This window comes from Nicotiana tabacum, chromosome 11 (genome assembly GCF_000715075.1).
Source record: "Nicotiana tabacum cultivar K326 chromosome 11, ASM71507v2, whole genome shotgun sequence".
NCBI lineage: Eukaryota > Viridiplantae > Streptophyta > Magnoliopsida > Solanales > Solanaceae > Nicotiana > Nicotiana tabacum.
The window spans coordinates 79,001,374-79,025,037 of record NC_134090.1 but is presented as its reverse complement, the minus strand read 5'-3'; positions in this window follow the sequence as shown (position 1 = coordinate 79,025,037).

Genomic DNA, 23,664 nt, shown 5'->3' with positions numbered 1-23,664 from the left:
GTGTGGCCGACACCCGGTGTCGTACTCGCCCCGAGCATACCTCTCTGTAACTGTAAACTCTGGAGGGGTAACCATCAACTTAGGCCGATGAGGCCATATTCTGAATTGTCTGAAAATAACATCTCTCTCATATGTGGAGTAAACATACCCAAAAGCTCATATATATATATATAGAGAGAGAGGTTAACGAGGCCTCCATCCTTATATGCACCAAATACTTACTAATAGAATTAAAACGGGCATCATCTCCCCTATAATACTTACTTCCTCCAAATTCCAGATAACACCAACAATACAAGAAACCAACAATAACAACATATATACATTATTTTCCAGCCTTATATGCACCATCAAATACTACAAACCAGTCCAATACACCCCAATCTTTTCATACACAAAGTGTCAAACGATCCGGAAATGTTATGCCGAACGACCAGCCCACCACCCTATAGTTATATGGTGTTTCTCCACACAATTACTCCTCCAAAACTCCACAAAATAGTATTTAAATACGCAGCCCAACAACAACACAAAACTGTCCACAAAACAGTCCGCTACAAGTGAATAGCTCTAACTCACGGCGTCCGATCACAGTCCAGTGAGTTCTTACAAGTATAGAATGACTTACCATGAATTTAAAGTAGAAAAAAATGGATGAAAGAGATCAGTAAACTCACCTTATTTGTTGGATAACTCAGCTCCTATCTTGGTTCTTCAAACTCTAGGTTTTACTTCCAATTAGAACTTGAAAGAGAGAGAAAATCAATTAGGGTTTGTGAGTAATTTTTGGGAGGACGTTTGTAGGGGTTTAGGTCTGGTCATATGTGATATATAATGAGGTGTATATTTCAGGAAATAATCCCTTAAATGGACTCTTTGGCTGACCCGAAATTTTCCTCTTTTTGGGCTCTCATTTAACCAAGTAGGTGACATACCTACTTGTCACCTAGCAGCATGTGCAGTCTTGCAGAAATGTATATATATCTCTCTACTCCAATATTATATTGATAAACGGTTTAATGTGTTAGAAAATAGACTCATAAAGCTTCAATGTGATGGGTGTAACACCCCATAACTCTAAGTATATTGGGAGAAAGAGCGCTTATATTTTACCTAAGTTTTAACACATTTATGAATGTAACTTGTGATGACCTCTTCCAATTTTTGTTCCACAACTCGCTTGACTTCAAATCATAATACACGTCTATCATACAACTAAAATAACTAATAACATAATCTCCTTCTAATTTTAAACACCCTATTCTCACCCCAAAAGTACATGTTACAATATTCCCATCTTGTCGACTTTCGACGAACTTATTTTCTTCAATTCATTTAGCTTCGAAGCCTTCAAACTCTATTGGTACTTGGTATTCATGATCTTAAACATTCTTAACCTCCATTGTAACATGATTAACTTACTTTATATACTTTCAAAGTTGATCTCATTTCTGAGCTTACATCAACTGACTTACGAATACTCTCACATACGAAAACATAGGGTGTAACAGGCATAACTTGTGATATATTTGCATTCTATTTTATTGGTTGAATTCATTATTTCTTCTTAGTAATTGAAAAAGGCTAGTTGAATTTTTGATTAAACATAGTTAGGAGCATAATTGAGAGAGGTTCTCCTAAAGACCAATCCACTACGAATTCTTGCATACCTTTATGTACTTAAAATTGGTTCATCTTGTGAGGTTGAGAATCAAGAGATTCTACTAAACAATTGAATTAATAACCAAGTGAATTCGAGAGGTTCACTTGAACATTAGAAGTAAATTGTCTAGAGTTAGATCCCAAACATTTGTCTTATACCTATCCTATCAACCCTATCATCTTCCAATTGATAACCCTCTTTGCTCATTACTTGCGTCGATTGTCATTAGTCAATAGCTTAGACTCTTAGTTAATTTTAGTTTTAAATCACATAAATCTCAATTGTTGATCATCTTGGATAGCAATCTAGCTACAAACTACGATAATATTTTTTAACTCCAATCCTTGTGGATACGATATTATATTTTATTATATTCGACTAGCGAGCAATTTAAGTGTGTGTTTTATGCTCATCAACTTTGGTATTGACTTGGTGCCGGGCAGTCAGCCATTTGTGTTCCTCCATATCATATCGCACCAGCTTAGTTGAAGGAATTAAAAGATAAGCTTTAAGAGCTTCTTGATAAAGGGTTTATTAGGCCTAGTGTGTCGCCTTGTGGTGCACTGGTTCTATTTGTGAAGAAGAAGGATGGTACTATGCGGATGTGTATCGGCTATAGGAAGTTGAACAAAGTTAAAATCAATAACAAGTATCCTTTGCCGCGCATTGATGATCTATTTGACCAGCTTCAGGGAGCGAGGATGTTCTCTAATATTGATTTGAGGTCTGGGTATCACTAGTTGAAGATTCGGGACTCAGATATTCTAAAGACGACATTCAGGAACTGTTATGGTCACTATGAGTTCTTTGTGATGTTTTCCAGCGGACCAACACCCCAACAACACTCAGCCATATCTTGAATCGTTCATCATAGTATTCATTGATGATATCTTTGTTTACTCACGTAGCCTGGAGGAGCATGCACAATATTTAAGGGTTGTGCTACAGAGGTTGAGAGAGGAGAAGCTTTATGACAAGTTCTCCAATTGTGAGTTTTGGTTTAGTTTGGTGGCGTTCTTGGGACATGTGGTGTCTAGTGAGGGGATTAAGGTTGGTCCAAAGAAGATAGAGGCGGTTCAAAATTGGCCCAGATCATCTTCAGCTACTGAGATTCTGAGCTTTCTCGGCTTGGACGGATATTATCGTTGCCTTGTGGAGGGTTTCTCGTCCATTGTAGCGCCTTTGACCAAATTGACCTAGAAGGGTGCTCCATTTAGGTGGTCGGATGAGTGCGAGGAGAGCTTTCAGAAGCTCAAGACTGCCTTGACCACAACTCTAGTACTAGTTTTGCCTTCAGCGTCAGGATCTTATACAGTGTATTATGATGCTTCTCAGATTGGTATTGGGTGTGCCTTGATGCAGGAGGGTAGAGTGATTGCTTATGCATTGCCTCAGTTGAAGCCCCATGAGAATAACTACAATGTCCATGATTTGGAGTTGGTAACCATTGTTCATGCATTGAAGATTTGGACATGATATCTCTATGGTGTGTTTTGTGAGGTATTTATGGATCATTGGAGTTTCAAGCACCTGTTCAAACAAAAGAACCTAAATTTGAGGCAGCAGAGATGGTTGGAGCTGCTAAAGGACTATGATATCACCATTTTGTATCATCCTAGGAAGGCCAATATTGGGGCCAATGCTTTGAGTAGGAAGGTGGTGAGTATGGGTAGCCTTGCTTTTATTCCTGTTGGTGAGAGTCCGCTTGTATCAGATGTTTAAGCCTTGGCCAATCAGTTTGTGAGATTAGATATTTCGGAGCCCCGTCATGTTCTAGCTTGTGTAGTTTCTCGGTCTCAATTATATGATCGCATCAGAGAGTGCCAGTATGATGATCCCCATTTGTTTGTCTTTAAAGACACGGTTCAGCACGGTGATGCTAAGGAGGTTACTATTGGGGATGATGGGGTGTTGAGGATGTAGGGTCGAATTTGTATACCTAATGTAGATGGGCTATGTGAGTTGATTCTTGGGGAGACCCACATGTCGTGGTATTTCATTCATCCGGGTGTTGCGAAGATGTCTCAGGACTTGAGACAACACTATTGGTGGAGAAATATGAAGAAGGATATAGTAGGGCTTGTAACTCGATGCCTAAATTGTCAGCAGGTGAAGTATGAGCATTAGAGACCATGCGGATTGCTTTAGAGGCTTAAGATTCTGGAATGGAAATGGAAGCGCATCACCATGGATTTTGTAGTTGGGCTCCCCTGGACTTCGAGAAAGTTTGATGCTATCTGGGTGATTTTGGATTGATTGACCAAGTCTACGCATTTCATTTCAGTTGGGACTACTTAATCAAAAATTGAGGATTTCGTATGAATGAACTAGGTCAGAAAGATGGGAAGGCTTTCGACTTAAGGAAAATTAGTACCAATCAATTAAACTTATTAAATGGAATTCTGAATCAATCACAAGTTGGAAAACCATTTTGAAGAAAGATTCCTCATATATAAAAGCACACAGATACGTTAAACACGAAGAAATTTGTCATGCTATTCAATAGAAGAGTCTAATGTAGGAGAATCAGAATTGTGTGCAAACAAAAGAAGTTCACACTTAGTTCATAAACCCAGAAATAAGTCTGAAAGAGTCAAGGGTCCTCAAACAGAACCCTAGTTTGATCATACGACCAAACATGGAGGAAACCCCCAAATTCTAGGGTTTCCAAATCGAGTCAAATATAGAGATGAGGAGGCAACAGGCTTAGAGATTTCTTTTCAGAATCTCATGAGAAGACAAACAAATACAAATAGCATTCAAAGCAGACAGAGTGTAGGAGCATAATGAGAGAATAATCACGATAGTAGAAGAAACGTGTTTAAGAAAACCTTTTAGAAGGGACTTAAACAGAGTTCAGTAGAAGGCAAACAAAACTTAAGAACTCAGTAGGAAATACATACAGTAGAAGAACACAAAAAATACCGGAAAAGCATAGCAAAAGATCATATAGGAAAATACAGCAAGATAAACATGCGAGCATGGTACAAAACACAGTAGAAAAACAAAGCACACAAAAATATGTATAGCATAAGAAAGCAGTAGAAGCACATGCGTGACAAATACACACAAATAAAGGAAAAGAAGAGTTGGAGAAACATTTTAAGCTTTTTTAGAAACCCTAAATCGGAAAGAAGTAATTTATTGAAAGAAAAATTGGGGAAAACATTTAAAAACTCAAGTAGAACAAAGATATAGAACAAATCTAAGAAAAAATTAGAGAAAACCTCGAATAGCTTAGGGTTTCAGGGGAACCCTAAAACGAGAAAGGCTTTGAAAAGGTTCGATCTGAGTCGTAGAGGTTAGAACCATGCTCAAAACATCATTGTACGCCGGAGCAAAACCGGAAAGGGCCATAGAACCTTGGATTTGAAGAGATCTGAACGGACACCTTCGAGGTCAGACCTAGGATCTTTGAATACCAAGTGTTTGAGAGCAGAGGGAGATGAGTTTAGGCCATCCATGGCTTGAGATGCCATGGATTCCAGTGAGCTTGAGGTAGAAGACAGTGAGAGAGGCTAGGGTTTTGAGAGGGTTCGAGAGAGTTTGAGAGGAGAGGGATTTCAGAGGCGGCTGATAGAAGAGAATGAGAGGATTAGGGTAGTCATTGGGGAATTAAAAAGGTAAGGAATGATCGTGGCCGTTGATCAAAATGATCAACGGCCTGGATTAAAAGGGAGGGCCAGGCGGATCGGATAAGCAGGTCAGGGGTCGGGTTAAATTGAAATTGGGCTGGGTAATTTGGGATTTGAAATTGGGTTATTTGGGGGATCAATTTGGGCTATAATTGAAATAGACAGTTTTCCCTTTTTATTTTATAAAAAATAGTAAAATGACTTCTGAAAATATATTAAGGGTACTAAACTAATTAATAATATATATATATTATATTAAAAATGTTGGAACCAATTTTATAATTATACGCGCAATTAAATCTTAAAATAGGCTAAAATTGCAATTAAATGCAATTTAACTTTTAAAATACTAAATAAATTTACAAAAATGTGCAAAATTTACCTTAGCTATATTTTGGTATAAATATAAGAATAAAATAAATTATTCACCAAAATGATAATTTTGGGAACAATTATTAGTTTTTGTACTGCTAAAATAGATAATAAATTGACTAAAAATTCTTGTAGAATTAGGAAAAATACTAAAACATTTGGATATACCTATATATGCATACATATGATATTTTGAAAGTATTTTGCATATATAAAATATACAGAGAAAAATTGGGTATCAACAGTGTCGGTCTCCGGTGGATGGTTTGAGCCGGGTAAAGCTAGGCTAATAGATACTGACTTGGTTCAGGATGCTTTGGAAAAGGTTAAGTTGATTTAGGATTGGCTTCGCACGGCACAGTCTAGATAGAAGAGCTACACCAATTAGAAGGTTCATGATGTTGCCTACATGGTGGGGGAGAAAGTACTACTCAAAGTTTCACCATGAAGGGTGTTATGAGGTTCAGGAAGACGAGCAAGTTGAGCCATTGTTATATTTTATTGTTTGAGGTGCTTCAGAGGATTGGAGAGGTGGCTTACAAGCTTGTCTTGCCGCCTAGTCTGTCGAGTGTTCGTCCAGTGTTTCATATTTCTATGCTCCGAAAGTATGTCGGCGATCCGTCTCATATTTTAGACTTCAGCACGGTTCAGTTTGATGGTGATTTGACTTATGATGTGTAGCCAGTGGCCATTTTGGATCGGCAGGTTTGAAAGTTAAGGTCAAAGAACATAGCTTCAGTGAAGGTGTAGTGGAGAGGTCAGCCAGTTGAGGAAGTTACTTGGGAGACCAAGCAGGAGATTCAGAGCAAATATCCATGACTATTTGAGACTCCAGGTATGTTTCTAGACACGTTCAAGGATGAATGTTTGTTTAAAAGGGGGAGGATGTAACGACCCGGTCGATATTTTTGAGTGTTGTAGCCCCATTTCCCCATTTACTGCTTATTTTATGCTCAATTGTCATTATGTGACTTGCTGGGGTAGTCGGTTTGATTCCAGGAATATTTCGGGATGAGTTGAGACACTTAGTGTCAAGGTTGGAAGCTTAAGTTGAAAAAGTTGACCGGATGTAGACTTATGTGTAAACGACTCCAGAATGGGGTTTTGATGGTTCTGATAGATTCGTATGGTGATTTTAGACTTAGGAGGGTGTCCGAATAGTGATTTGGAGGTCCGTAGTTTATTTTGGCTTGAAATAGTGAAAGTTGGAAACTTAAAAATTTTAAAAATTGAGAAGTTTGGCCGAGAGTTGACTTTGTAGTTGCCGGGCTTGGATTTTGGTTCTGGGAGTTATAATAGGCCAGTTGTGTCATTTACGACTTGTGTGTAAAATTTGAGGTCAATCAGATGTGATTTGATAGGTTTCGGCACCGTGATTTGATGTGATTTTAGACCTCGACTAAGTTCGTATCGTGCTTTAGGACTTGTTGGTAGGTTTGGTTGAGGTCCTAGGGGCCTCGAGTGGATTTTAGATGGCTAATGAATCGAAAATTAGCTTAAGTGTTAGGCTAGTAGTACAAGTATGGTGTCATCGCACATGTGGTGGGATTGGCAGTAGGTGCAGAGCCGACAGAAATGGCTAAGATTGCACAGCTGCGAAGAGGAGAAAAGTCTCTGAAAGTCACAGGCACGGAAAATGTTCTGCAGATGCAGATGCACATTTGCGCGAGATCGACCGCATAAGTAGATTTGGGCAGGCAGCATTGGGTCGCAGAAGCGAAGAGAGATTCGCAGATGTGGTCCCGTAGGAGCGAGGCTGGGACCGCAGGTGTGAGAGGTTGCCTGTTAAGTGAGTTGCACGAGGATTTCTTCGCAAAAGCGGATGTGCAGGTGCGAGCCCAGGCTCCGCAGGTGCAGAAATGCATAGGCAGTGTTTAAAACTTGAGGGTTTCGTGGTTTTAATCATTTTGGACATTCCAAGCTCGGGCTAAGGCGATTTTTGAGAAAGATTTCGAGGAGTTTCTTGAGGTAAGTCACTTGTGATCATTTATATTCAATAATATTGGTTCCCCATTTTTCCCACCTAGTTTGTGTGTATTTGAGGTGAAATTTTGGGAGTTTTAGGCTATGGATTGGAGAGTTAAGTTTGGGGATTTGAGTGACGATTTGATGTCGGAATTTGGTAAATTTGGACTCGTGGTTGAATGGGTGTTCAAATTTTAAAACTTTTATCAGATTCCGAGACGTGGGTCTGGGGGTTTACTTTTTAGTTGACTTTTTGACTTTTGATTAAGAACTTAACATTTTCATATATAATTGATTCCTATAGCTTGAGTTGATTGTATAGAATTGTCTGTGGCTAGATTCGAGGCATTCGGAGGCCGATTCGCGAGGCAAGGTCTTGTTGGAATAGAGATTTGCACGGTTTGAGGTAAGTAACACTTCTAAACTTGGTTTGAGGGTATGGAACCCTGAATTTTGTGTTATGTGATTGATGTTGAGGTAGCCCACATGCTAGGTGACAGGAGTGTGTGTGTGCACCATAGGAATTGTGACTCGGTCGATTCCGTGGAAATGTACTGGTGAATAACCTTGTTGTTATCCGTATATTATCCATCTGTTAGAGAAAATTGAGCTACTATTCATGTTAGAAATCATGCTTAGGCTATATGCCAGTATTGTTGGGACCCACAGAGGTCGTATTGCTGTTAAATTACTTCCTTAATTTGCAATTATGTACTTAGTCACATCTATTATCCGAATATCATATCTCAGTCTTTGTTTCCATTTATTGATAGTTCATATCATCATTGCTTGGGATGATTTTTATGACATTGTGAGCCCGAGAGACTGGAGATATCGGTGATTGAGTGAGACCGAGGGCCTTATTTTGAGGATATTTATGGGGTCGGGCTGTACGCCGCAACAAGCTTTATTGATTTATGCCATGATTGGCTTATGATAGCGCTTGGGATGGATCTGCCCCTCCGGAGTCTGCATACCCCCAGTGAGCGCAGGTACCTACTGAGTGCGAGTGCCGAGAGTGACTGCCGAGCGATTGTGAGGATTGAGTAGCTATGAGGATGGAGTGACTGTGAGGAATGAGTGACTGTGAGGATGGAGTGAATTGGAGGACTAAGTGATTGAAACTATGAGAGTATGCTTATGATTTCATCACAATTTTATATTTCAGTTGGCATACATAACTGACACGTAGATATCGAGACGTATCATTTCTCATTTCAGTTACACTTGACATATCTTACATGTTTGAGCTTTAATTGTTAAACTTGAAATCATGTCTATATTTCTGTAATTGGACTGTACCTATGAGGCTTATTATTGCTTTCAGTCCAAAGGCTAGACTTGTTACTTATTGAGTTGGTTGTACTCACACTATACCCTGCACTTCGTGTGCAGATCCAGGTGCTTCTGGATACGGTTGTTACTGGCTTTGGAACTATTATTGAGTTTGGAGATCCTCGAGGTATCTGCTTTGGAGTCCGTAGTCCTTGACTTTCCTCCTTTATCATCTAGTTCTATTTGTACTATTCTATTCTATTAGGCAGTGTTTTTCAGACTTTGTTACTGTATAGATGCTCATGCATTCAGTGACACCCGGAATTTGGGAATTCTATATTGAGTTGTGATATTTTCATCTAGTTTTATGAGATTTTCACTTATTTAAATCTGTTTTAGTATATTTTGAATTTAGAAGTATTGGTATGTATGAGTTGTCGACTTGCCTAGTATCATGATAAGCGCCATCACAATAGGTTCGATAGGTTGAGTTTTGGGTCGTGACAACACGTTGCGCGTATACATATATTAATAAGAACAAACTTCTTAAAAACAACTTAAATGACATATCTAGTAGATATATTTTCATTACAAATAAAGATAAAATAAAAATTTACAAGTTTTTAAAAATATAAAATACTTATTAATCATATTTAGGGGTTTACATCATTCTTTCTCCAGTTTGTTCAAGTGCTTACTTATTGTACAATTGCCTATAGTTTAAGTTGATAAACTTCTGCAAATATTAGTACTGTGTAAGCATAAAAATCTTGGAAATACATTGATTGAACCAACTAAAAAGGAACTTAAAATAAAAACTAAAGGCAAAAAGTAAAAAGATAAATATGCAAGCCCTTTCACTATAGTGGTCCATGGATGGATATTCCGTTCTAGAAACGTACATTGAGTATCTCCTTAGAATCTATAATATAACTCCAAGTATCAGTTAATCAAAGTTAATTAAGATGTTTGAAAATACATTTAGAATTAGATTCAAAAGAAGGACTTAAACCCATAATATGGATAGAACACAAACGTTTCACAAACATACATATTAGATAACATTCATAATTTGATGCATTCCATAAAAAATAAAGTTGAACAGAAAAATCAGGCAGCACATCTAAGACTTTAAGATTAAAACTCACCAAAATACTTATGATGAATAATATATCAAGGTGATTCTATAATGAATAGAGAGTATATTTTATGAGAAAAGGAGAATGGCGCACCAAAATTGATGAAAGCGTCAAAATTTAGCTAGATACAAAGATGTCAATTACCAATGTCTATCCTCTGATGAGCAACTTGTCATAATAATTACTCCCTCCGGTCCACAATAAGTGATTTTTTAGCATTTTATTTGTGGTACAAAATAAGTGAATTTTTCAGATTTTAAGAATGAATTAATTACTTTTTTCCTACATTGCCCTTGGAGTAAATAATATTAGAGTATGTGTTAGGAGTATTTATGTGAAGAGATAGTAAAGGTTAATATGGTCAAATTCATTATTAATTAATGTTAAAAGGTGAATTTCTTAATATGTGCAAAAACAACCAAAAAATTACTTATTTTGGACCGGAGGGAGTAATAATTATAATATTTAATTTATAATTCCTACTCAACATAGATCCTAAACATAGTCACTAAATAGTAAAGAAAATGGTGAGATTCTATAAGTAAAATAGAGAAGTTACACTTTACAGTAAAGACTTAAAAAAACGTTGAGGTTTGAGAACAGGATCTTTCAACAGAAAGTACAAAAAGCATTAGAATTTCATCCTTATTTCTAGAAAATTCAATTCCCAAGAATATTTCAAATCTCCCAAATCCTTGATCTTAAAATTTCTCTGCAAATCATCTTTAGTTTCCATCATCCCCAGTAATATCTTCCCATGAGACCTTTTGATAAACAAGGAATAGTTAAAGTAAAACTAGAGAACAATATGGTTGTGGTGAGTTTGATGTTCTATTGCCTAAAGTCCTGCTTAAGACCAAACAATGATTAAGAATCTACAAACTTGCAAGGTGTTACCTTTATTTCTAAAACCCAGTGGCAAATCCATATACATCTTTTCATGCAAATTTTCTTGAACTGTCATCAAAAACTCGAAGCTGTATGACCCCGGGTCGGAAACTTCACACTTGTAAGCCCTCAATGAGGAAATATCAAGGTTACAAAAATGGCTCCAAAATCAAAGAACGTCCCGAATACTTGGGGACTAACGTCAAAAACTCGAAGCCGTGTGACCCTCGAGTCGGAGGCTTCAAACTTGTAAGCCCTCAATGAGGCAACATCACGGTTACAAAAATGGCTCCAAAAGCCAAGAATGTCCCGAACACTCGGGGACTGCCGTCTAAAAGCTCGAAACCGTACGACCCCCGGGTCGGAAGCATCATGCTAGTAAGCCCTCAATGAGGTAATGTCAAGTCTACAAAAATGGCTCCAGAGCCAAGAAACCTTCAATGTCTCGGGGACAATCACCACCTCATCGACTTATAAGGCCATAAGACCCCATATGGGCAACCTCGGTCTCGTAAGACCTATATAAGGCAGCAACAATATCAATAAGACCTCACGTAAGGCATAAACTATGCTTGTACCAAGTAATAATATCTATAAGACCTCAAGAAAGGCATGAACTATACTTGTACCAAGATACAATATCTATAAGACATCAAGCAAGGCATGAGCTATACTTGTACCAAGTAACCAAAACGTAAGACCTTAAAAACGGCAGTACTCCGACCTTAAAGTTAAGGCTATATACTCGAACTTGTAAGACCTCTAAAAAGGCATACCCTCAGTATAAATGCTAAAACTACTCCATTGGAGAATTAAAAATGACCACGGTCATAAGGCTCCGGCTGAACTAACACGACTCGAGGATGCCCGACCATCGCTACAAAATCACAGGCCTTCAATTGCTTCGAAAATACTTTAAAAAGAATCGGTTAAACAAGCTACCCTCGACATAGGTAAAATAGCTTTGACCATGTCAACTCCAAACTATAGGCTTCAAAACACTCAGCCACCGAGCAAAACCTCTCGAGGTGCTCGTTCATCGCCACATAACGACTCACAATCGAGGTTCTTATTAAACCGTCGAAGAGCCAGACAGACATATTTTCAAAAAGTCCTTAACGAGGGAACTATAAAGCCTATATTAGAGGTCGTACCAACCCAATGTGTAATAGCCACTGTCTCCAGCCCATATAAGAGGTCGTACCGACCCAATGTGTAAGAGCCGCTGTCGCTAGCCCATATAAAGGGTCATACCGACCCAATGCATAAGAGCCATTGTTGCCAACCCATATAAAGGGTCATACCGACCCAATGCGTAAGAGCCACTGTTGCCAGCCCATATAAGAGGTTGTACTGACCTAATGTGTAAGAGCCACGATGCCAGTTTATATTAAAAGGTCGCACTGACCCAACACGCCAGCTCGTATGAGAGGTCGTACCGACCAAACGCGTAAGAGCCTAAGGGCTAGCTTTAAATTCAAATACTTAAGGGTCAATAAGCTCGAGTCGAAACCCGATTCGGAGACTGAACCTAAAGTAGTTAACCGAATATGCCTAAGATCAAAAGCATAAGAGCCTAAGACGCCAGCTTACATTAAAAGTTCGTACTGACCCGACGCGCAGGAATATAAAATTTTGCGCAAATGGCCTCGAAGCCAACAAGACAGACATACAGATCGACTCTTGACCATTGATAAACGCTCGATGGTAGCAGGAACCCAAAGGTCTAAAATTGAGACCCACAACTTCAGATCAACTTCCAAGCGAATGCCACAAGTCATTCAAAGGGAAAACAGAAAAAGGTAAAAAATTGACCCACATATAAAAAGATTCATAAAAGTACAAATACAAAGCCTATATCTGGAAACCCTTGCGAAGGCAGAAAGCAAATGAAAACCTTAATCTATCACTGGAGCTACGCCTTCGACGGCCTCCCCAGAAAATGCGCTTTCAGCAGCTTCGGCCTTAACCTATGGGTTTTCAATGGCCTCCTCCCCTTCAGAGACCTCACCTCTATCTTCATCACCTCACGAGTCACTGCTCGACTCGCTTTCGGAAGGAAACAGAGCCGCAACTTCCTCTTCTAAGGTCTTCACCCTCTCAATCTCGGCAATTAAATCAACGCCCCTCGCGTATATATCCTCGAGCGTCTGTCTCCGAGATTCTAATCGAGCATGCTCCACTACTCGGGTCAGGCGCAGCTTAGCCTCTTCGGACACCTTCCGGGCCTGAGCATTTGCAGTAGCGGCATCCTCCTTATGCGAGGTCATGAGCGCCTCGACCTCAGCCCTAACCTCGGATAGCGTAGCAACCAACTCAGCATGGAGATCCTTATGCTTACTGCTCTCAGCCCTCGTATCTTCGAGGCAATGCCCATCGAAACCACCTCTCATCGGAGGGCATCTCTCTTAGAGACTCACTCAAATGTTGCTAAAGCTCGAGAATTTTGGAGTCCCTAGCTTGGATCTCATTCCCCATAAGGACATCTTTCTCCTTAAACTGCAAAAATCGGCCCAAAGGTATTAAAATACAAATGTCGGTTAGACGTACAGACAAAAAACAAATGGGAGCTATGCAACCTATTCAGTAAGACGAGCCTTTTCCCGGGACGCCGCCTCCAAGAAATCCCAAAAGCCATAGAGTTCTTCCTCCCTCTTAGTATAAAGGGCCCTGAGCTCGTCAGCTTCCGAAGTAAGCTTCTTATGTTCGCCCTGGCGGCGAGTCAACTCGATTTGAAAATTGGCGAACGTTTGATTATAAAGAACCTTGGCCTTGAACCATGAAATAAATAAGGTTAGCAGGGCAAAGGTCGGGGCGCCAAGCGAAATTTACAAATAGATTACCTGCTCGCATAGCCTGTCGATCTCATTAAAAATAAGCAAAATGTCAGGCTCAGGCTCTCCCTTAAGCACAACAAAAGGCTTGTCAAACATATTTTTATCTCCAACGGGCGTCCCCACACTGAGAGACTTTGTATTGGGGGTATCTTGTATCTCCCTCGGAGGAAAAACCAATCCAAAGGGGAATCTCTCACTTCAACAACCTCGACTGGGCCAATCGGGGTCGTCCTTTGCTTCTGAAAAACTTTGGAATTGGGCTCCCCTAAATCGCCTACCGAGCGCACATCGACTCGAGAAAAACATTGGCCATCAGTCAGCTCGGCGATAGCGTCCAATACACCCTCACAGGCCTCTTCATCTCGAGGTGGGGCGACACCGAAACCGAGCCGCAATTCGAAAGCCGCCAACTCAACGGTATGTGAAATAGTCAAATCCTCTCCCCCTTCGGGTGCTGTCAAAGAATCATCTCTATTTTTGCCTTCAGCTCAGGGACTCCCCGACGCCTCTAGAATTAATGTTGTTGAATCATCCTTAATATTTTCCACTCCGGTTTTCTTGGATTTCGGAGGATAAGTCGATGATCCCCCTCATTTTTTTCTCTCTTTGTCGGGTGTTGGAGCACCCACTTCACCAGGAAGAGTTTCTCTCATAAAGAAGGCCTCCCCCATACCTGCCCAAATACAAAAACAAGCACGAGGAATGAGAGCGCAATTAGCAGCAACTTTGGTAAAGCTGAAACTATAGAAGAGAATGAACTCCCACGATGATCCTTGGCTTCCTATCGAGCCTTGGATAGATCGCGCCACACGCGATCGATATATGGGAAAATCGAGTCCAGTTTAGCTACCCAGAAAGATTCCTTACTACATCAGGGTATGCCGCGACAGCTGTATTAGCAGAGGAAGTCAGTTCATGAGGAAGTGTATCCGAAAGGAAGAAATGGATAGTTAATTAAATATGTCTACTTATGCTTCATGTTCCATCTTCCGGGGAATGGCATCCTCTCTGCGGGGATCATGTCCGAAGTCCTAACTCGGACGAAACAGCTCATCCACCCCCCGTTCATAACCTCGTCAGTGCAAGCAAAGAGGGCCCTCGAGGCCCGGCGATGGAACTTAATCAGGCCCCCGTGAAAGAGTCGGGAACTGTACATTCTAATCAAATGGTCAAGGGTGAAGGGCATCACCTCAATCATATTCATGTAATACCTGGTCATGTAAACAACACGCCAGAATGACGGATGAATTTGGCCGAGAGTCACTTGATATCATTTGCAGAAATTAAGGATCACGGGGTCTATCGAAGGCATGGATCGCATCGCTGGGCTGAGGGTAAATGGATAAGTGTATGCACTAAGGAAGTAAGCCTTATACACCCTTACATCCTACCCCTGAGAAGGAACCTCCACTAACACCGCATCTCCCCAACGACAGTCGATTTTCACCCTTTTGATGTTTGTTATTAAACTGACGTATCGAGATGTGGGTTCGCATCACCCCGGCTTCGAAGAATGTCTCTCCACCTTAAAATTAGAGGTCATCTCAAAGGCCTCCAGAACGTATTCTCCAACACTTGGAGACGCTGTTGCTTTACCCTCAGAGGAGAGCGTGGAAGAGGAAGGCATATCTCTGAGGGATAGAGGTGGAAGTGTTCACCATTTTTACCAGAGAATTACCAAGAAGAAACGAAAAATCACATTTCAGGAAAGGACACGGGAGAGAGGTAAGAGGAAAGAAAAACTCTATTGGGAGCCTGATGATGCAGTAGAGAGGAAGGGGTGAAGAAAAGAGTGTTTATAGAAGCCTAACATGTGCGATTGGAGTAGACCAAAGGGAAGCCAACCACTATAATTAATTCGAAGATTTTGAGGATTGTGTGGACACGACCTTTAAAAGCCCTGTCTATTACATCAACCACTTGGTAGGACATAACTATTTCTTTTGATGGAAACGCCGGAGGGGCAAGATCTCGAAGACATTTCTCTTCATCTTACTCTGAGAAATGAGGGGACTATCTATATACATCTAAAATAAGAAAGACCAATTTTACGGTCGATGAGGCATTGCGCAATCTCATCTCGAAGGGCCTAGAGAATAGCCCGGGGTTCGATGTCTTCATGGGTTCTTTGTGCCCGGTGTCGGGGTAGAACGAACCGGTGCTTATCGCAAGTAAGCGGGAAATTCCCTAGGAGCAGTATCTTCTAACAACCCCTGCGCAAACAGTGATAACCTGAACCAGGCTGATTGGGTAGTTGTACCAGCTACTTTATGTAATAATTACATATGTGTCATATTGGGATTTTCCCCTCATATATAAAAGGGACCCTTGTCATTTTAGTGGGGGATATGATACTTAATATTGAATACACAATAACATTCTCTCTGCTTCCTAACTTAACATACTCTCTTGATCTCGTTACTTATATTTAATGCTTACATTTGTTGTATTCTATTTATTACTCATTATTAGTCATAAAGAGCCACCATTGAATTTATCGTAACTGTTAATCTGCCATCGACTGCCCTTAGCTGGGCATCCGACTCGACCTCAAGGCCCCGTACACACAAGCTCAAGGCTCTGATTTCCAGCCATTCGGTTCGATTATTATACTATCTACAAGATATTGTCTTATTTTTTCTAATCTTTCACTTAGCATCTATTGCCTAACAACTAGCATAAAAATAGATCATATATTTTTAGAACCACAAAATAAAATCTAATTGTTATAACCATTTTCAAGGTAACAAAATGCATACTTGGGTTTTGAATACTTAGAGCCAAAATAGTACCTCGAGAAGTTGTCTATGAAAAAGGAAGTACGTCTATGTGTTGTTAAGATCATAGAACAACTAGGACCACCTCCACCATGGATCACTGCTGGGGTTCCCATTTAGCGAAACACACTGAGCTTTGAAACAAATGGTTGGCAGACATTTGTGTGTAGTAGGCTTGACCCGAGCCAGAATGAGAACATCTTGCCTATTCCCTATGCAATTCTAGTGGCTTCTATCGGCCGGGTACCCGATCAATATGGGTGCCTTGATGTCGGTCAACATCTCATTGGTAGCACAATAGACCAACACAGCTTACCCTTATCCCAACACTATCGTAGAGTACCTTATTGATGCAAAGGTAGAGCCAAGAACATTTGATATAAAGGTGAAGCCAAAGAATCCATTTGAGTGGTACTCGTTGATGGATTCAACCAACCTGAAGAAGAGTGCTCAACCTTCTACCACTACAGGCCAATCTGATGAGCCGGTAGTGGTAGTTTCTGACACAGCCATTCTATCTACATCAGCTATGCCTCTGCCATCATCTACAAATTCATCTTCAGCTCCATCAACAGACCCCAGGGTAGCCCCTACTCCAGTTCCCAGGTCGGTGCCTATGCCTACAACCCTACTATATGCTTTGCGAGTCTCCTAGACATTGGCAAGTCTCAATAACTATATGGAGGCAGCTTCTTCGAAGCTATCTGAGATATCTTGTACTGTTGTAGGGTAGTCATTCACACATGCACCACAAGTTTCTACTAATTTTGATGAGAACTTACACAAGATTTTGGAGAACCAAAAGTTGATCATGGACACTCTAGTACATCATGGGTCAGTTATTGAGGATTTGACAAAGGAAGTAAAGAAGCTGAGGAAGTCCCAGACCATCAAGATATTAGTTGATAAGCTTATGAAAGAGGTGACCTAACTTGTGATAGCTGTGATTTACCATTTGACATGTTGCTTGACCCAGATCAGTCTGCCCCAGATCCATCTACACCGATTGCACCAGATGGCCAGTCGGATGAGCCATCCCTTGTTGCTGACACTACTGGCGTAGTGTGTGCGATGTTTGATACTCCTTCCACACCCAGATATGATGATGATGAGATACAGTTGGGTGGGCCAATGAGAGTTGATGCTGCCGGGGACACTGAGATGTCCAAGGATGCTTAAGGAGTTTCTTCGTGCTCTCTCTTTTCACTCTTATTTTGTTAAGCGTTAGGGACAATGCTTATTTTTATTCCGGAGGGAGGGGGAGGGTTGGAGTTTATTTGATTGGCACATTTTGATACATTTGGGCTGTAATAATTGAATAATTATATTTCTTTTCTTATTTGTAGTCTATCTATCTTTAGTTAGTTGTTTCTTTCATTAACTTCTTTAATTGCTTACTTTGATTTTTGTTTTATTAGTAGCTTATTTTTATGTTAGTAGTTTCTTTTTATGTTAGTAGCTTTCATGTTTTCATAATAGTATAGATAATAAGTCTTTAGTTTTTTTAATACCACGGTTCTTTCCGAAGGTAGTTTTGTGTGAATCTGGTGAATCTTCCCGAGGATGGATGGTGTGACAGCCTTTTTAAGGGAATGAATCTCTTTCGGTGTTTAGGTAATAATTGTATAGATAATAGTAATGAATAAAATCCCTAATAAAGTCATTCTCGAAAAAAGAGTTATTCATGTTTCATTTGGCACCAACACACTTAACTACGTACTTATGGTTTGAAACAAGGTTTTTGAAAGAAAAGAGCTCTAGTTAGTGACTTTGAGATTCTTGAGTTGATTTTGGTAATCATTGAGTGGTTTATTGGACCATAGTGATCTTTAATTTGATTGTAGTTGTTGTAGGCTCTCGACTCTATCCTCCTTTACGGTCTACTTGCAAGAGGGTGGGGTGATTTTTCGTTGCTAGATCAAGTATTTGTGCAAACGGTCTAGAACTTGCCCAGAATGTGCTTCAAGGCGAAATCCTAAGTTTGCTTGGTTTGGGAGATGATTCTAGCTTTCCTTGGTCCGTTTGAGATTTTTATTGCCAACCAATATTTTTATCCCTAGTCAAGACCCTTTGAGCCTTTAGCATTTTTCATTTGGTAACCATGCTATAAGCCTTTACCCGTTTTGTCATAATCATCTCTTGGATCCCGGACCTTCTTTAACACACTTATGAAATAAGTGGCTTAAGGCATAATTTTGGGGAGAGAGTTGAGGAATTTGAAAGAGGTATCAAGGCACCAAAAAGAGGAAATAAATGATCTCTATGAAACGAGAAGGCAAGAAAAGAAAAGGAACAAAAAGTAAAATTCCAAAAAGATAATAAAAAAAAGGTTAATGAAATCAAAAAGAGGTAACTATCTTTAGTATGATCATCAAGAGAGAAAAAGCATGAAATGAACAAGAAAGAGTGATGTCAAGTCTCTCTAGTCCCAAGACAAAGAAAATGCATCTAAGTTGGTAAATGTGAGCTAAGAAATGAAAATGTGGAGTGCTTAAGGAAGGGTGTAACCACTTACCCATATGGTATCCTACCCCAATCCAAAACCTTTCATTACAACCCGAAAGAAGTCCTACTTGATTTTGAACCGAGTAAGCTTACATTAGTGGTGATCTACATAAGGGAAAGCATATGGTACTTGAAGCCTTACTTGTGACAGTCTTTTGTGAGAGAAAAGTAAACCTTTCATTGATCTAATGATTAAGTGCTAACTCTTGAAGTGATCTTGACAAATGGAAGGTATAGGAGGAAGAGTTTGGAGTCCATCATGATCTACATGATAGAAGTAAGAGTCCTGGACGAGTAAAGTCAATTCTTGAAGCTCAAATATCACATTGGAACTATACGTGCATATTATGTGATTTGTCACATTGTTGAAAATGCATGAGTATTGTAGGTAATTATTGGTCCCAAAAGATTATGAATGGATTATCATTAACTCTCGAAAATGACTTTTCACTCTGAGGAGGTTGGAACTAATCTATTTGCTTAAGGACAGGCAAAGACTTATGTTTGGGGGAGTTAATAAGTGTAGATTTTAACCACTTATTAGTACTTTCTTGCTTTAGTTTTGGTCTGAAAGTGTTGATTTCTGTTCCCAAAACTAATAAAATTGTGAAAATTGGAGGAATATTGGAGAATTGGACTTTAATGAAGAAAGCTAACTAAAAAACGAGTATTCCGACACATAAGGCAAGAAGGATTGCAATAGGCCAAAAGTGTGGTCCTCAGATGATGACTGAAGCAAAGTGCGAACCACACACAATTTGTGTGGCCGCAAAACATGGTCGCACTGACAATAATTCAAAAACTATAGAGATTTTGCAAAATGACCAAGTATGAAGCCTTGCCAAGAGTGCATCCGCAGAAGGAAAGTGCGGCCGCAGAAGGAAAAGTGCGGTCGCAGAAACTGAAGTGCGGTCATAGACCAAATTGTATGGCCGCCGAAGTCTTCAACATGCAGAGCCAAGTGAAGTGCGAATCACACTTGGAATTGTGCGGCCGCCGAACCTCCCGAAGGGCATTTTTGTCATCGAATTTTGAGCCACTATAAATAGACGGGAATTATTTTTTTAGGCAAGTTTTGGTAGTTTTTTGAGTTATGGCCGTTGTAGTTTACCACTTTTGGTAATTTGTGACCAATTTGGGTTAAAAACACATTAGTTTATCATTTTAATTTTGTATTATGGCTTTAATTAGTGTTTCTTCTTTATTTTCTTTCATTTTTATTCTAAGTAGGTAGATATGTTTTAGGGTTGTGACCCAATCTTAGTGTGTACACCTTATGAATAATTAATCTAATGCTTATTTATGATTGGGTATTAGTTATTTAGCTTTTTCATGCTTTAATTCTAGAATTAATGGTTGCAAATATTGATTCATGCCTTTTTGACTTGGTCTTTACTTGAGAAAGAGGGGCCTAGTCTAGAAAAATTTGACTAACAAGAAATTAGGCTAGTTAAAGTTTTGACTAGCCTAATTAAAGGGTTTGAACTAGAGATTGGAAAATTCCAACTTGAGTTCATATCAACTATTTGACTTGATACTCATTTAGTCTTGAGAAAGCCAAATTGGACAAAATCACTGTATGACCGAGAGGTATTTAGTGGGTAATTTAAAGTTGAGAGTTATAATACACCCTGATCACTAGAACAAATATTAATGTAATTTGCCCATTTGGCTAACACCTAGGTGAAGATTATATCCCTGTGCATTTTACCATTTAAAAAACAACAAAAATAATTAAACAATCTCTAGTTTCTTTTGTCTAGTTAATCACTATTAGTATAGATTGTACAAGTAAATTACAAAACCATCTTGTTTGGAAGCGTATTCGAGCTATTTCTTCTACACTCATCAAGTGTACACTCTAACACTCATATTTAACTCCATGAGAAAATCGACCCCGACTCATTGTTGGGTACTATTCTTCCAATGACCGTTTTCATTCATTGTTGAGTGTGGATTGGGTGTGGAGCCTACTACGGCAGAGTAGTTATATATATATATATATATATATATATATATATATATATATATATATATATTGCATTTCTAAAATCACGGTACAACACTAGATCAAGTTCGAACAATGGTCGCATAGGAAGTGATTAATCCAGAGATTTGGCATATGATATTAGGACATGTGCCCATGGCTATCTTAAGTGAACTTTCTATTTTTCCTAATAAAAGTGATTTTTTGTTGAATCACTTTGATGTCTGTCCTATGGCTAGATAAACTAGAGTTCCTTTTTCACTTAGAGATAGCAGGGTAGTTGCACCTTTTTATTTAGCGCACATGTATGTATGGAGGCCTTACAATGAAATGAAATACTTTTTCACTTTAGTTGATGACTATTCCATGTGGACTTGGATTTTTCTATTAAGAGTTAAATCCGATGTTTGTGAATTGCTTAAATCTTTTATTGCCATGATTCTTAATCAACTTGGTCAGATAATAAAAAATATTTAAAAGTGACAATGAGTTTGAGTATAGCTCTTGTGGAGACTTGGTTAGAAAGTATGAGATTTTATATTAAAGTTCTTGCCCCTACACTCGACAACAAAATGAAGTTGCAGAAAGGAGTCATATGCACATCTTGGAGACCACTCGAGCAATCAGATTTCAAGAAAGCCTACAAACAAAAATGGGTTGTTGTATTGAAGTTGCAGCTTATATTATTAATAGGATACCTTTCACTGTTTTGGGAAACAAACCATCTTTTGAGATGTTGTAAAATAGGGTGACATTTTTGTCCCATCAAAGGGTCATAGATTGCTTGTATTATGCAATCATGTTACCCAAGTAGGATAAATTTTGTGCAGTGTCGATCAAGTCCGTTTTGCTAGGATATAGAGTCTTCTAAAAGGGGTATAAGCCTTTTGATATGGATAACAAAGTTTATTTTGTTAACAGAGATGTAATATTTCATGAAAAGGTTTTTCCTTTTTAGCTTGATATAGATGATCATATTTATTTGGTTTATAATGATGGCAATTCTCAGAAACTTTATGGAGATGATGATTTTCGTGTAACCACTCTTGATACTCATACTGAGAGATCATGTTCAAAATCCCCTCAATCTTACCCATGTTCAACACCAATATGTCCAACATTGCCTAGTATAAATACTCTATCAGATGTGCCTGCTTTAGTTCATTCTACATTAGACCAAGTATCAGATGGTGGTGCTGACATAGGCCAATCAACAGAGTTGCCTGATTTCACCATTCAGTCAGATGTAGGTGATTGAACTCCCCTCGGGAGATCTAGTTCTTGTTGTTGCAGCAAATATTAGAAAGTCAATCAGAACTTCTATTTGACTTAATAATTATGTGAGGGTGGATAAGCAGGTCACTATCCTTAATTAGTTTCTTCTATTCTATAACAGATGTTACGTATCATAAGTATTTATCATCTAAGTACCAGAGCTTTATCACTATGTTCTCTACTAAAATTGATCCCAGTTCTTATACTGAGGCAGTTAAAGATCTGAGATAGATCGTATCAATGCATGATAAAATCAAGCTATGAAAGCCAATAAAACTTGGGATGTTATTTCTTTGCCACAAGGGAAGAGAGCTATTGGATGTAAATGAGTATACAAAATCAAGTACAAGGTCTTAGGGCAGGTGGACAGATTCAAAGCTTGATTGATTGCTAAGGGTATGGTCAAATGGAAGGGCCTTGATTACCAAGAAACATCTTTTCCACTAGTAAAATGTCATTGTTAGGGCAGTTTTTTCTATAGCAGCTACAAGGAAGTGGGATATCCATCAAATGGACATCTATAACGTGGGTAGCTTCCCGCTCTCCAAATAATTGATATATTTATTTCTCCAATCCCACGTTAGGTAAGTGGAGTTGATTTCGGCGTGGCCTTCCTCGATTACTGACTTGGACAGTTGAACAACAGATCCGGGGAGTATGTTATCTTCCTCGACAGACGATCCCAGGTTTGCGAGTGCATCGACTTCGATATTCTCCTCTCGGGGTATGTGGACCAGGGCCCATTCTTTGAAGCAATGCAATGCGATTTGAATTTACCCGATTTACCACCAGGAGGGAATAGCATTTTGCTTCAACGACCTCAACTCCTAGGACTTTGGCCAATTCCAGACCTGCAATCATAGCGTCATACTCGGCTTCATTGTTAGTTAACCTTATGGTTCTTATAGATTGTCTAATCACGCCGCCAATAGGTGGCTTTAGGACCCTCTTACGTTAGAGGTGCCGTGGGTGAACATGGCCCATATCCCAGAGGATGTGCCCGTTTTTAGCAAAAGTTCTTTCTCGACCTCGGGAACGAGAGAGGGAGTGAAGTCGGCTACGAAGTCTACCAAAATTTGAGACTTTATAGTCGTCCGGGGCTGATACTCGATATCATATCCCCCAAGTTTGATGGCCCATTTGGCCAGTCGGCCCAATAATTTGGGTTTATGCAATATACTTCGAAGGGGATACATTGTTAAAACGCAAATATGATGGCATTGGAAGTAAGGTTTCAATTTTCGAGACGCACTTATTAATGCAAGAGATAGTTTTTCCACGTGCGGATACCTGGTTTCGGCATCACCCAGGGTCCGACTTACATAATAAACAGGGAATTGTGTACT